Source organism: Mytilus californianus, unplaced genomic scaffold (genome assembly GCF_021869535.1).
Source record: "Mytilus californianus isolate M0D057914Y unplaced genomic scaffold, xbMytCali1.0.p SCAF_2, whole genome shotgun sequence".
Lineage (NCBI taxonomy): Eukaryota > Metazoa > Mollusca > Bivalvia > Mytilida > Mytilidae > Mytilus > Mytilus californianus.
Window position 1 is genome coordinate 130542888 of NW_026262668.1, and position 9566 is coordinate 130552453.

The window sequence follows — 9566 nt, forward strand, 5'->3', positions numbered from 1 at the left end:
CATTTTTAAGGAGTCAATCATAATGATATGAGTATGTTAAATATTAGACACGATGATGTAATCCTGTGTTCTCTACTTTCCCAACAGCGTTACGATTCCGTTCAATTATTCGCAATGGACGAAAAGTCAATTTCTTATTTGATATAATATTATAGTTTACTTCGATAAACATATTAAATAACATGAAATGAGAAATATCCATCATTTTCACACGAAGAGACAATTAATATCTCGAAGTTGAAATTGTTTCGTCAAATGTTAATCTTGAACTTCATCCAAATAAAATGTAAGATTACACTTCAAACTGACATTTTCTTGAATGTTTTCTAAAGGTTCATCAGCAGGAATTGATATTCATGGAAACTATGTCCGTGTTTTCACAAACAAAATTAAAAGTACAAACAAATCTGTGCATCTGGAAAAAAGTTTTAAGGCAAGACAGGATCTTAATCAATAAAATGTAAATGCATTTTATCTGGACATTTTATTTTGATATTAGCTTTCTAATTTTGAAGATTAAATACATTATATTTCTTCTGAAATAATTTTAATTTCATAAAGTCTTTGCATTATAACTTACTTCTAGAATACAAGAATTGAATGTCAGTTTCTTCATATATTGTCATATATAATTGTGCGCATTATTTATATTATCACTTACTTCAAGAATACATTATGTACTAGAATCAGTTGCACAGTTTGCTTGTATTGTATTTTCTTTGCATTGTCCCTTACTTCTAGAATATTAGAACGAGTTCCTGGTTTTGCTAGTTTTGAGGCGTATTCTTTGCATCATCACTTACTTCTAGAATACTAGAAAGATTTTCGGTTTCTTCTAGTCTAATCATGTACTGCTTGTATTATCACTGACTTCTAGAAAACTTGAATGCGTATCCGGTTATTTTAGTCTTCTGCATATTGGTTGCATTATCATTCACTTCTAAAATACAAGAATGAGTTTAATTTTCTGCTAGTATTATGTATTCTTTGCATTATCAATTATTTCTGATACAATTACGAGTTTCAATTTTTGTTTCTGGTTTGTTCTTTGAAATATCACTTTCTTCGAGATTACAAGAACGAGTACCTGTTTCTGTTGTTTTGCAGATTATTCTTTGCTTTATCACTTGCTTCTAGAGTATGCGTTTGCAGTTATTTTATTCTTCTGGTATAATATTTGCATTATCACTTTCTTTTAGAATTAAGAATAGGTTTTTGGGGGCAGCTGAAACCAGCCTCCGGGTGCGGGATTTTCTCGCTGTGTTGAAGACCTATTGGTGGCCTTCGGCTGTTTTCTGCTCTTTGGTAGGGTTATTGCCTCTTTGAAACATTCCCCATTTCCATTCTTCTAGAACGAGTTTCGATTTATGTAGGTCTTGCTGTGTTTTCTTTGCATTGTCACTGACTCCTAGAATACTAGAAGAAGTTCCAGTTTTTGCTAGTTACTGAAATATTCTTTGCAATATCAGTTACACCTATAACACGTGACCGAGTGACACTTTATGTTAGTTTTTTAGTGTACTATTTGAAAATCACTTACTTCTAAAATACAAAATCGAATTTAAGTTTCTGCTGATCTAATAGTGTTTTCCTTGCATTATCACTTTCTTCTAGAATATTAATTCCAATTTCAATTTCTGATAGTCTAATTGTGTACTGCTTGCATTATCACTTACTTCCAGACAACCTGAATGTGTTTCTGGTTATTCTAGTCTTCTGGCATATTGTTTGCGGTATCAATTTACTCCTTGCATATTGGAACGAGTTTTAATTGCTTCAAATCTTCTGGTGTATTCTTTGTATTATCTACTACCCATGGAACCCAAGAACGAGTTTTAGCTTCTACTGGTCGTGTAGTGTATTTGTTCAAATTTCACATACTTCTAGAATACAAAAACGAGTTTCAGTTTACGCCAGTCTTCATTGTATATTCTTTGCATTATTACTTACTCCTGGAATCCAAGAACGAGTCTTAGCTTCTGCTGGTCGTGTAGTGTATTTGTTCAAATTTCATATACTTTCAAAATACAAACACGAGCATTATTACTTACTTCTAGAATAATAAACAAGTTCCAGTTTGAGCTAGTCTTGTGGCGTATTCTTTGCATCATCACTTACTTTTAGAAAAAAACAAGAACTAGTTTCAGTGTCAGTTATCTTTGGTACATATTCTTTGCATTATCACGTACTCCTAGAATACGTGACAGAGTTGCAGATTTTGTTAGTTTTGTGGCGTGTGCTTTGTGGAGAATAACTTACTCCTAGAATACTAGAACGAGTTCGAACTAGTCTTGTGGCGTATTCTTTGCATTATCATTTACTTCTAGAACACAAGAATGAGTTTCAGTTGATGCTGGTCGTGTTGTGTATAATTTGCATTATCACTAACTTCTAGAAAACGAAAACGACTTTGAATTTCTTCTAGACTTGTGGCGTATTCTCGAAATACTAGAACGCGTTTCAGTTTCTGCTAGTGTTCTTGCATATTCTTTCCATTATTACTTCATCTAAAAATACAAGAATTAAATTCAGTCTCTGCTAGTCTTGTTTAATATTTTTTTATAAGCACTTACTTATAGAAGACTAGAACGAGTTTCGGATCCATTTTTACTAACATGTAGAATACAAAAACGAATTTCACTTTTTTCTTCTAGCCCTGTTGTGAATCATTTGCATTATCACCGACTCCTAGCTATAGAATACTAAAAGAAGTTCCAATTTTGCTAGTTTCTGGAATTCTTTGCAATATCACTTACAACTAAAATAAGTCACCGATTGGCAGTTTTTGTTAATTTGTGGTGCATTCTTTGAAAATCACTTACTTCTAAAATATAATATCGAATTTAAGTATCTGCTGATTGTATGGTGTGTTCCTTGCATTATCACTTTCTTCTAGAATATTAATTTCAATTTCAATTTCTGCTAGTCTAATTGTGTACTGCTTGCATTATCACTTACTTCCAGAAAACTTGAATGTGTTTCTGGTTATTCTAGTCTTCTGGCATATTGTTTGCGGTATCAATTTACTCCTTGCATATTGGAACGAGTTTTAATTGCTTCAAATCTTCTGGTGTATTTTTTGCATTATCACTTACTCCTTGAATCCAAGAACAAGTTTTAGCTTCGTGTAGTGTATTTGTTCAAATTTCACTTACTTCTAGAATACAAAAAAGAGTTTCAGTTGACACCAGTCTTCATTGTATATTCCTTTGCATTATTACTTACTTCTAAAATAAAAAAAGAGTTTCAGTTTGCGCTTGTCTTTTGGCGTATTTTTTGCATTATCACTTACTCCTGGAATTCAAGAACGAGTTTTAGCTTCTGCTGGTCGTGTAGTGTATTTGTTCAAATTTCACATACTTTTAATATACAAAAACGTGTTTCAGATTACGCCAGTCTTCCTTGTATATTTTTTGCATTATTACTTACTTCTAGAATAATAAAAAAGAGTTTCAGTTTGAGCTAGTCTTGTGGCGTATTCTTTGCATTATCACTTACTTCTTGAAAACAAAAATGAGTTTCAGTTTCAGTTTCTGCTGGTGGAGTATAATTTGCGTTATCACTAACTTCTAGAAAACTAAAGCGAGTTTGAATTTCTTCTAGACCTGTAGCGTATTCTCGAAATACTAGAATGTGTTTCAGTTTCTGCTAGTGTTCTTGCATATTCTTTCCATTATTACTTTATCTAGAATACAAAAACGAATTTCATTTTTTTCTTCTAGCCCTGTTGTGAATCATCTGCATTATCACCGACTCCTAGAATACTAGAAGAAGTTCCAATTTTTGCTAGGTTCTGGAATATTCTTTGCAAAATCACTTACACCTATAATACGTGACCGAGTGGCAGTTTTTGTTTTTTTTTGTGGTGTATTATTTGCAATATCACTTACTTCTAAAATATAAAATCGAATTTAAGGTACTGTTGATCTTATGGCGTTTTCCCTGCAATATCACTTTCGTCTAGAATATTAATTTCAATTTGAATTTCTGGTAGTCTAATTGTGTACTGATTGCATTATCACTTACTTCCAGAAAACTTGAATGTGTTTCTGGTTATTCTAGTCTTCTGGCATATTGTTTGCGGTATCATTTTACTTCTTGCATATTGGAACGAGTTTTAATTGTTTCAAATCTTCTTGTGTATTCTTTGTATTATTTCTTACTCATGGAATACAAGAACGAGTTTTAGTTTCTACTGGTCGTGTAGTGTATTTGTTCAAATTTCACATACTTCTAGAATACAAAAACGAGTTTCAGTTTACGCCAGTCTTCATTGTATATTCTTTGCATTATTACTTACTCCTGGAATTCAAGAACGAGTTTCAGTTTGCGCTTGTCTTGTGGCGTATTCTTTGCATTATCACTTACTTCTAGAAAACAAGAACTAGTTTCAATTTCTGTTATCTTTAGTGCATATTATTTGCATTATCACGTACTCCTAGAATTTCTAGAAGAATTTCAGTTGTTGCTAGTTTCTGGTATGTTCTTTGCAATATCACTTACACCTAAAATACGTGACAGAGTTGCAGTTTATGTTAGTTTTAAGGCGTATGCTTTCAATTACATGTATACGAATACTAGAAATACTTACTCCTAGAATACTAAAACGAGTTTGAGCTTGTCTTGTGGCGTATTCTTTGCATTATCACTTACTTCAAGAAAACAAGAATTAGTTTTTGTTTCTGCTGGTCGTGTTGTCATTTGCATTATTACTAACTTCTAGAAAACGAAAACGAGTTTGAATTTCTTTTCGATTTTTGGCGTATTCCCGCAATACTAGAACGCGTTTCAGTTTCTGTTAGTGTTCTTGCATAATCTTTCCATTATAACTTTATTAAAAAATACAAGAATTAAATTCAGACTCTGCTAGTCTTGTTGCGTGTTTTTTTTTATTAGCGCTTACTCGTAGAAGAATAGAATGAGTGTCAGATCCTGTTTCCCGTGTAGTGTATTCTTTGCATTTTTACTAACATGTAGAATACAAAAACGAATTTCATTTTATTTCATCTAGCCCTGTTGTGAATTATTTGCATTATCACTGACTCCTAGAATACTAGAAGAAGTTCCAGTTTATGCTAGTTTCTGGAATATTCTTTGCAATATCACTTATATCTATAATACGTAACCGAGTGGCAGTTTATGTTAGTTGTTTGGTGTATTATTTGAAAATCACTTACTTCTAAAATATAAAATCGAATTTAAGTTTCTGCTGATCTTATAGTGTTTTCCTTGCATTATCACTTTCTTCTAGAATATTAATTCCAATTTCAATTTCTGCTAGTCTAATTGTGTACTGATTGCATTATCACTTACTTCCAGAAAACTTGAATGTGTTTCTGGTTATTCTAGTCTTCTGGCATATTGTTGCGGAATCATTTTACTCCTTGCATATTGGAACGAGTTTTAATTGTTTCAAATCTTCTTGTGTATTCTTTGTATTATTTCTTACTCATGGAAACCAAGAACGAGTTTTAGCTTCTGCTGGTCGTGTAGTGTATTTGGTCAAATTTCACATACTTTTAAATTAAAAAACGTGTTTCAGTTAACGTCAGTCTTCCTTGTAAAATTCTTTGCATTATTACTTACTCCTGGAATCCAAGAACGAGTCTTAGCTTCTGCTGGTCGTGTAGTGTATTTGTTCAAATTTCATATACTTTCAAAATACAAACACGAGCATTATTACTTACTTCTAGAATAATAAACAAGTTCCAGTTTGAGCTAGTCTTGTGGCGTATTCTTTGCATCATCACTTACTTTTAGAAAAAAACAAGAACTAGTTTCAGTGTCAGTTATCTTTGGTACATATTCTTTGCATTATCACGTACTCCTAGAATACGTGACAGAGTTGCAGATTTTGTTAGTTATGTGGCGTGTGCTTTGTGGAGAATAACTTACTCCTAGAATACTAGAACGAGTTCGAACTAGTCTTGTGGTGTATTCTTTGCATTATCATTTACTTCTAGAACACAAGAATGAGTTTCAGTTGATGCTGGTCGTGTTGTGTATAATTTGCATTATCACTAACTTCTAGAAAACGAAAACGAGTTTGAATTTCTTCTAGACTTGTGGCGTATTCTCGAAATACTAGAACGCGTTTCAGTTTCTGCTAGTGTTCTTGCATATTCTTTCCATTATTACTTCATCTAAAAATACAAGAATTAAATTCAGTCTCTGCTAGTCTTGTTTAATATTTTTTTATTAGCACTTACTTATAGAAGACTAGAACGAGTTTCGGATCCATTTTTACTAACATGTAGAATACAAAAACGAATTTCACTTTTTTCTTCTAGCCCTGTTGTGAATCATTTGCATTATCACCGACTCCTAGCTATAGAATACTAAAAGAAGTTCCAATTTTGCTAGTTTCTGGAATATTCTTTGCAATATCACTTACAACTAAAATAAGTCACCGATTGGCAGTTTTTGTTAATTTGTGGTGCATTCTTTGAAAATCACTTACTTCTAAAATATAATATCGAATTTAAGTATCTGCTGATTGTATGGTGTGTTCCTTGCATTATCACTTTCTTCTAGAATATTAATTTCAATTTCAATTTCTGCTAGTCTAATTGTGTACTGCTTGCATTATCACTTACTTCCAGAAAACTTGAATGTGTTTCTGGTTATTCTAGTCTTCTGGCATATTGTTTGCGGTATCAATTTACTCCTTGCATATTGGAACGAGTTTTAATTGCTTCAAATCTTCTGGTGTATTTTTTGCATTATCACTTACTCCTTGAATCCAAGAACAAGTTTTAGCTTCGTGTAGTGTATTTGTTCAAATTTCACTTACTTCTAGAATACAAAAAAGAGTTTCAGTTGACACCAGTCTTCATTGTATATTCCTTTGCATTATTACTTACTTCTAAAATAAAAAAAGAGTTTCAGTTTGCGCTTGTCTTTTGGCGTATTTTTTGCATTATCACTTACTCCTGGAATTCAAGAACGAGTTTTAGCTTCTGCTGGTCGTGTAGTGTATTTGTTCAAATTTCACATACTTTTAATATACAAAAACGTGTTTCAGATTACGCCAGTCTTCCTTGTATATTTTTTGCATTATTACTTACTTCTAGAATAATAAAAAAGAGTTTCAGTTTGAGCTAGTCTTGTGGCGTATTCTTTGCATTATCACTTACTTCTTGAAAACAAAAATGAGTTTCAGTTTCAGTTTCTGCTGGTGGAGTATAATTTGCGTTATCACTAACTTCTAGAAAACTAAAGCGAGTTTGAATTTCTTCTAGACCTGTAGCGTATTCTCGAAATACTAGAATGTGTTTCAGTTTCTGCTAGTGTTCTTGCATATTCTTTCCATTATTACTTTATCTAGAATACAAAAACGAATTTCATTTTTTTCTTCTAGCCCTGTTGTGAATCATCTGCATTATCACCGACTCCTAGAATACTAGAAGAGGTTCCAATTTTTGCTAGGTTCTGGAATATTCTTTGCAAAATCACTTACACCTATAATACGTGACCGAGTGGCAGTTTTTGTTTTTTTTTTGTGGTGTATTATTTGCAATATCACTTACTTCTAAAATATAAAATCGAATTTAAGGTACAGTTGATCTTATGGCGTTTTCCCTGCAATATCACTTTCGTCTAGAATATTAATTTCAATTTGAATTTCTGGTAGTCTAATTGTGTACTGATTGCATTATCACTTACTTCCAGAAAACTTGAATGTGTTTCTGGTTATTCTAGTCTTCTGGCATATTGTTGCGGAATCATTTTACTCCTTGCATATTTGAACGAGTTTTAATTGTTTCAAATCTTCTTGTGTATTCTTTGTATTATTTCTTACTCATGGAATACAAGAACGAGTTTTAGTTTCTACTGGTCGTGTAGTGTATTTGTTCAAATTTCACATACTTCTAGAATACAAAAACGAGTTTCAGTTTACGCCAGTCTTCATTGTATATTCTTTGCATTATTACTTACTCCTGGAATTCAAGAACGAGTTTCAGTTTGCGCTTGTCTTGTGGCGTATTCTTTGCATTATCACTTACTTCTAGAAAACAAGAACTAGTTTCAATTTCTGTTATCTTTAGTGCATATTATTTGCATTATCACGTACTCCTAGAATTTCTAGAAGAATTTCAGTTGTTGCTAGTTTCTGGTATGTTCTTTGCAATATCACTTACACCTAAAATACGTGACAGAGTTGCAGTTTATGTTAGTTTTAAGGCGTATGCTTTCAATTACATGTATACGAATACTAGAAATACTTACTCCTAGAATACTAAAACGAGTTTGAGCTTGTCTTGTGGCGTATTCTTTGCATTATCACTTACTTCAAGAAAACAAGAATTAGTTTTTGTTTCTGCTGGTCGTGTTGTCATTTGCATTATTACTAACTTCTAGAAAACGAAAACGAGTTTGAATTTCTTTTCGATTTTTGGCGTATTCCCGCAATACTAGAACGCGTTTCAGTTTCTGTTAGTGTTCTTGCATAATCTTTCCATTATAACTTTATTAAAAAATACAAGAATTAAATTCAGACTCTGCTAGTCTTGTTGCGTGTTTTTTTTTATTAGCGCTTACTCGTAGAAGAATAGAATGAGTGTCAGATCCTGTTTCCCGTGTAGTGTATTCTTTGCATTTTTACTAACATGTAGAATACAAAAACGAATTTCATTTTATTTCATCTAGCCCTGTTGTGAATTATTTGCATTATCACTGACTCCTAGAATACTAGAAGAAGTTCCAGTTTATGCTAGTTTCTGGAATATTCTTTGCAATATCACTTATATCTATAATACGTAACCGAGTGGCAGTTTATGTTAGTTGTTTGGTGTATTATTTGAAAATCACTTACTTCTAAAATATAAAATCGAATTTAAGTTTCTGCTGATCTTATAGTGTTTTCCTTGCATTATCACTTTCTTCTAGAATATTAATTCCAATTTCAATTTCTGCTAGTCTAATTGTGTACTGATTGCATTATCACTTACTTCCAGAAAACTTGAATGTGTTTCTGGTTATTCTAGTCTTCTGGCATATTGTTGCGGAATCATTTTACTCCTTGCATATTGGAACGAGTTTTAATTGTTTCAAATCTTCTTGTGTATTCTTTGTATTATTTCTTACTCATGGAAACCAAGAACGAGTTTTAGCTTCTGCTGGTCGTGTAGTGTATTTGTTCAAATTTCACATACTTCTAGAATACAAAAACGAGTTTCAGTTTACGCCAGTCTTCATTGTATATTCTTTGCATTATTACTTACTCCTGGAATCCAAGAACGAGTTTTAGCTTCTGCTGGTCGTGTAGTGTATTTGGTCAAATTTCACATACTTTTAAATTAAAAAACGTGTTTCAGTTAACGTCAGTCTTCCTTGTAAAATTTTTTGCATTATTACTTACTTCTAGAATAAGAAACAAGTTACAGTTTGAGCTAGTCTTGTGGCGTATTCTTTGCATTATCAATTACTTTTAAAAAACAAGAACTAGTTTCAGTTTCAGTTATCTTTGGTACATATTTTTTGCATTATCACGTACTCCTAAAATACTACAACAAGTTCCAGTTTTTGCTAGTTTCTGGTATATTATTTGCAATATCACTTACACC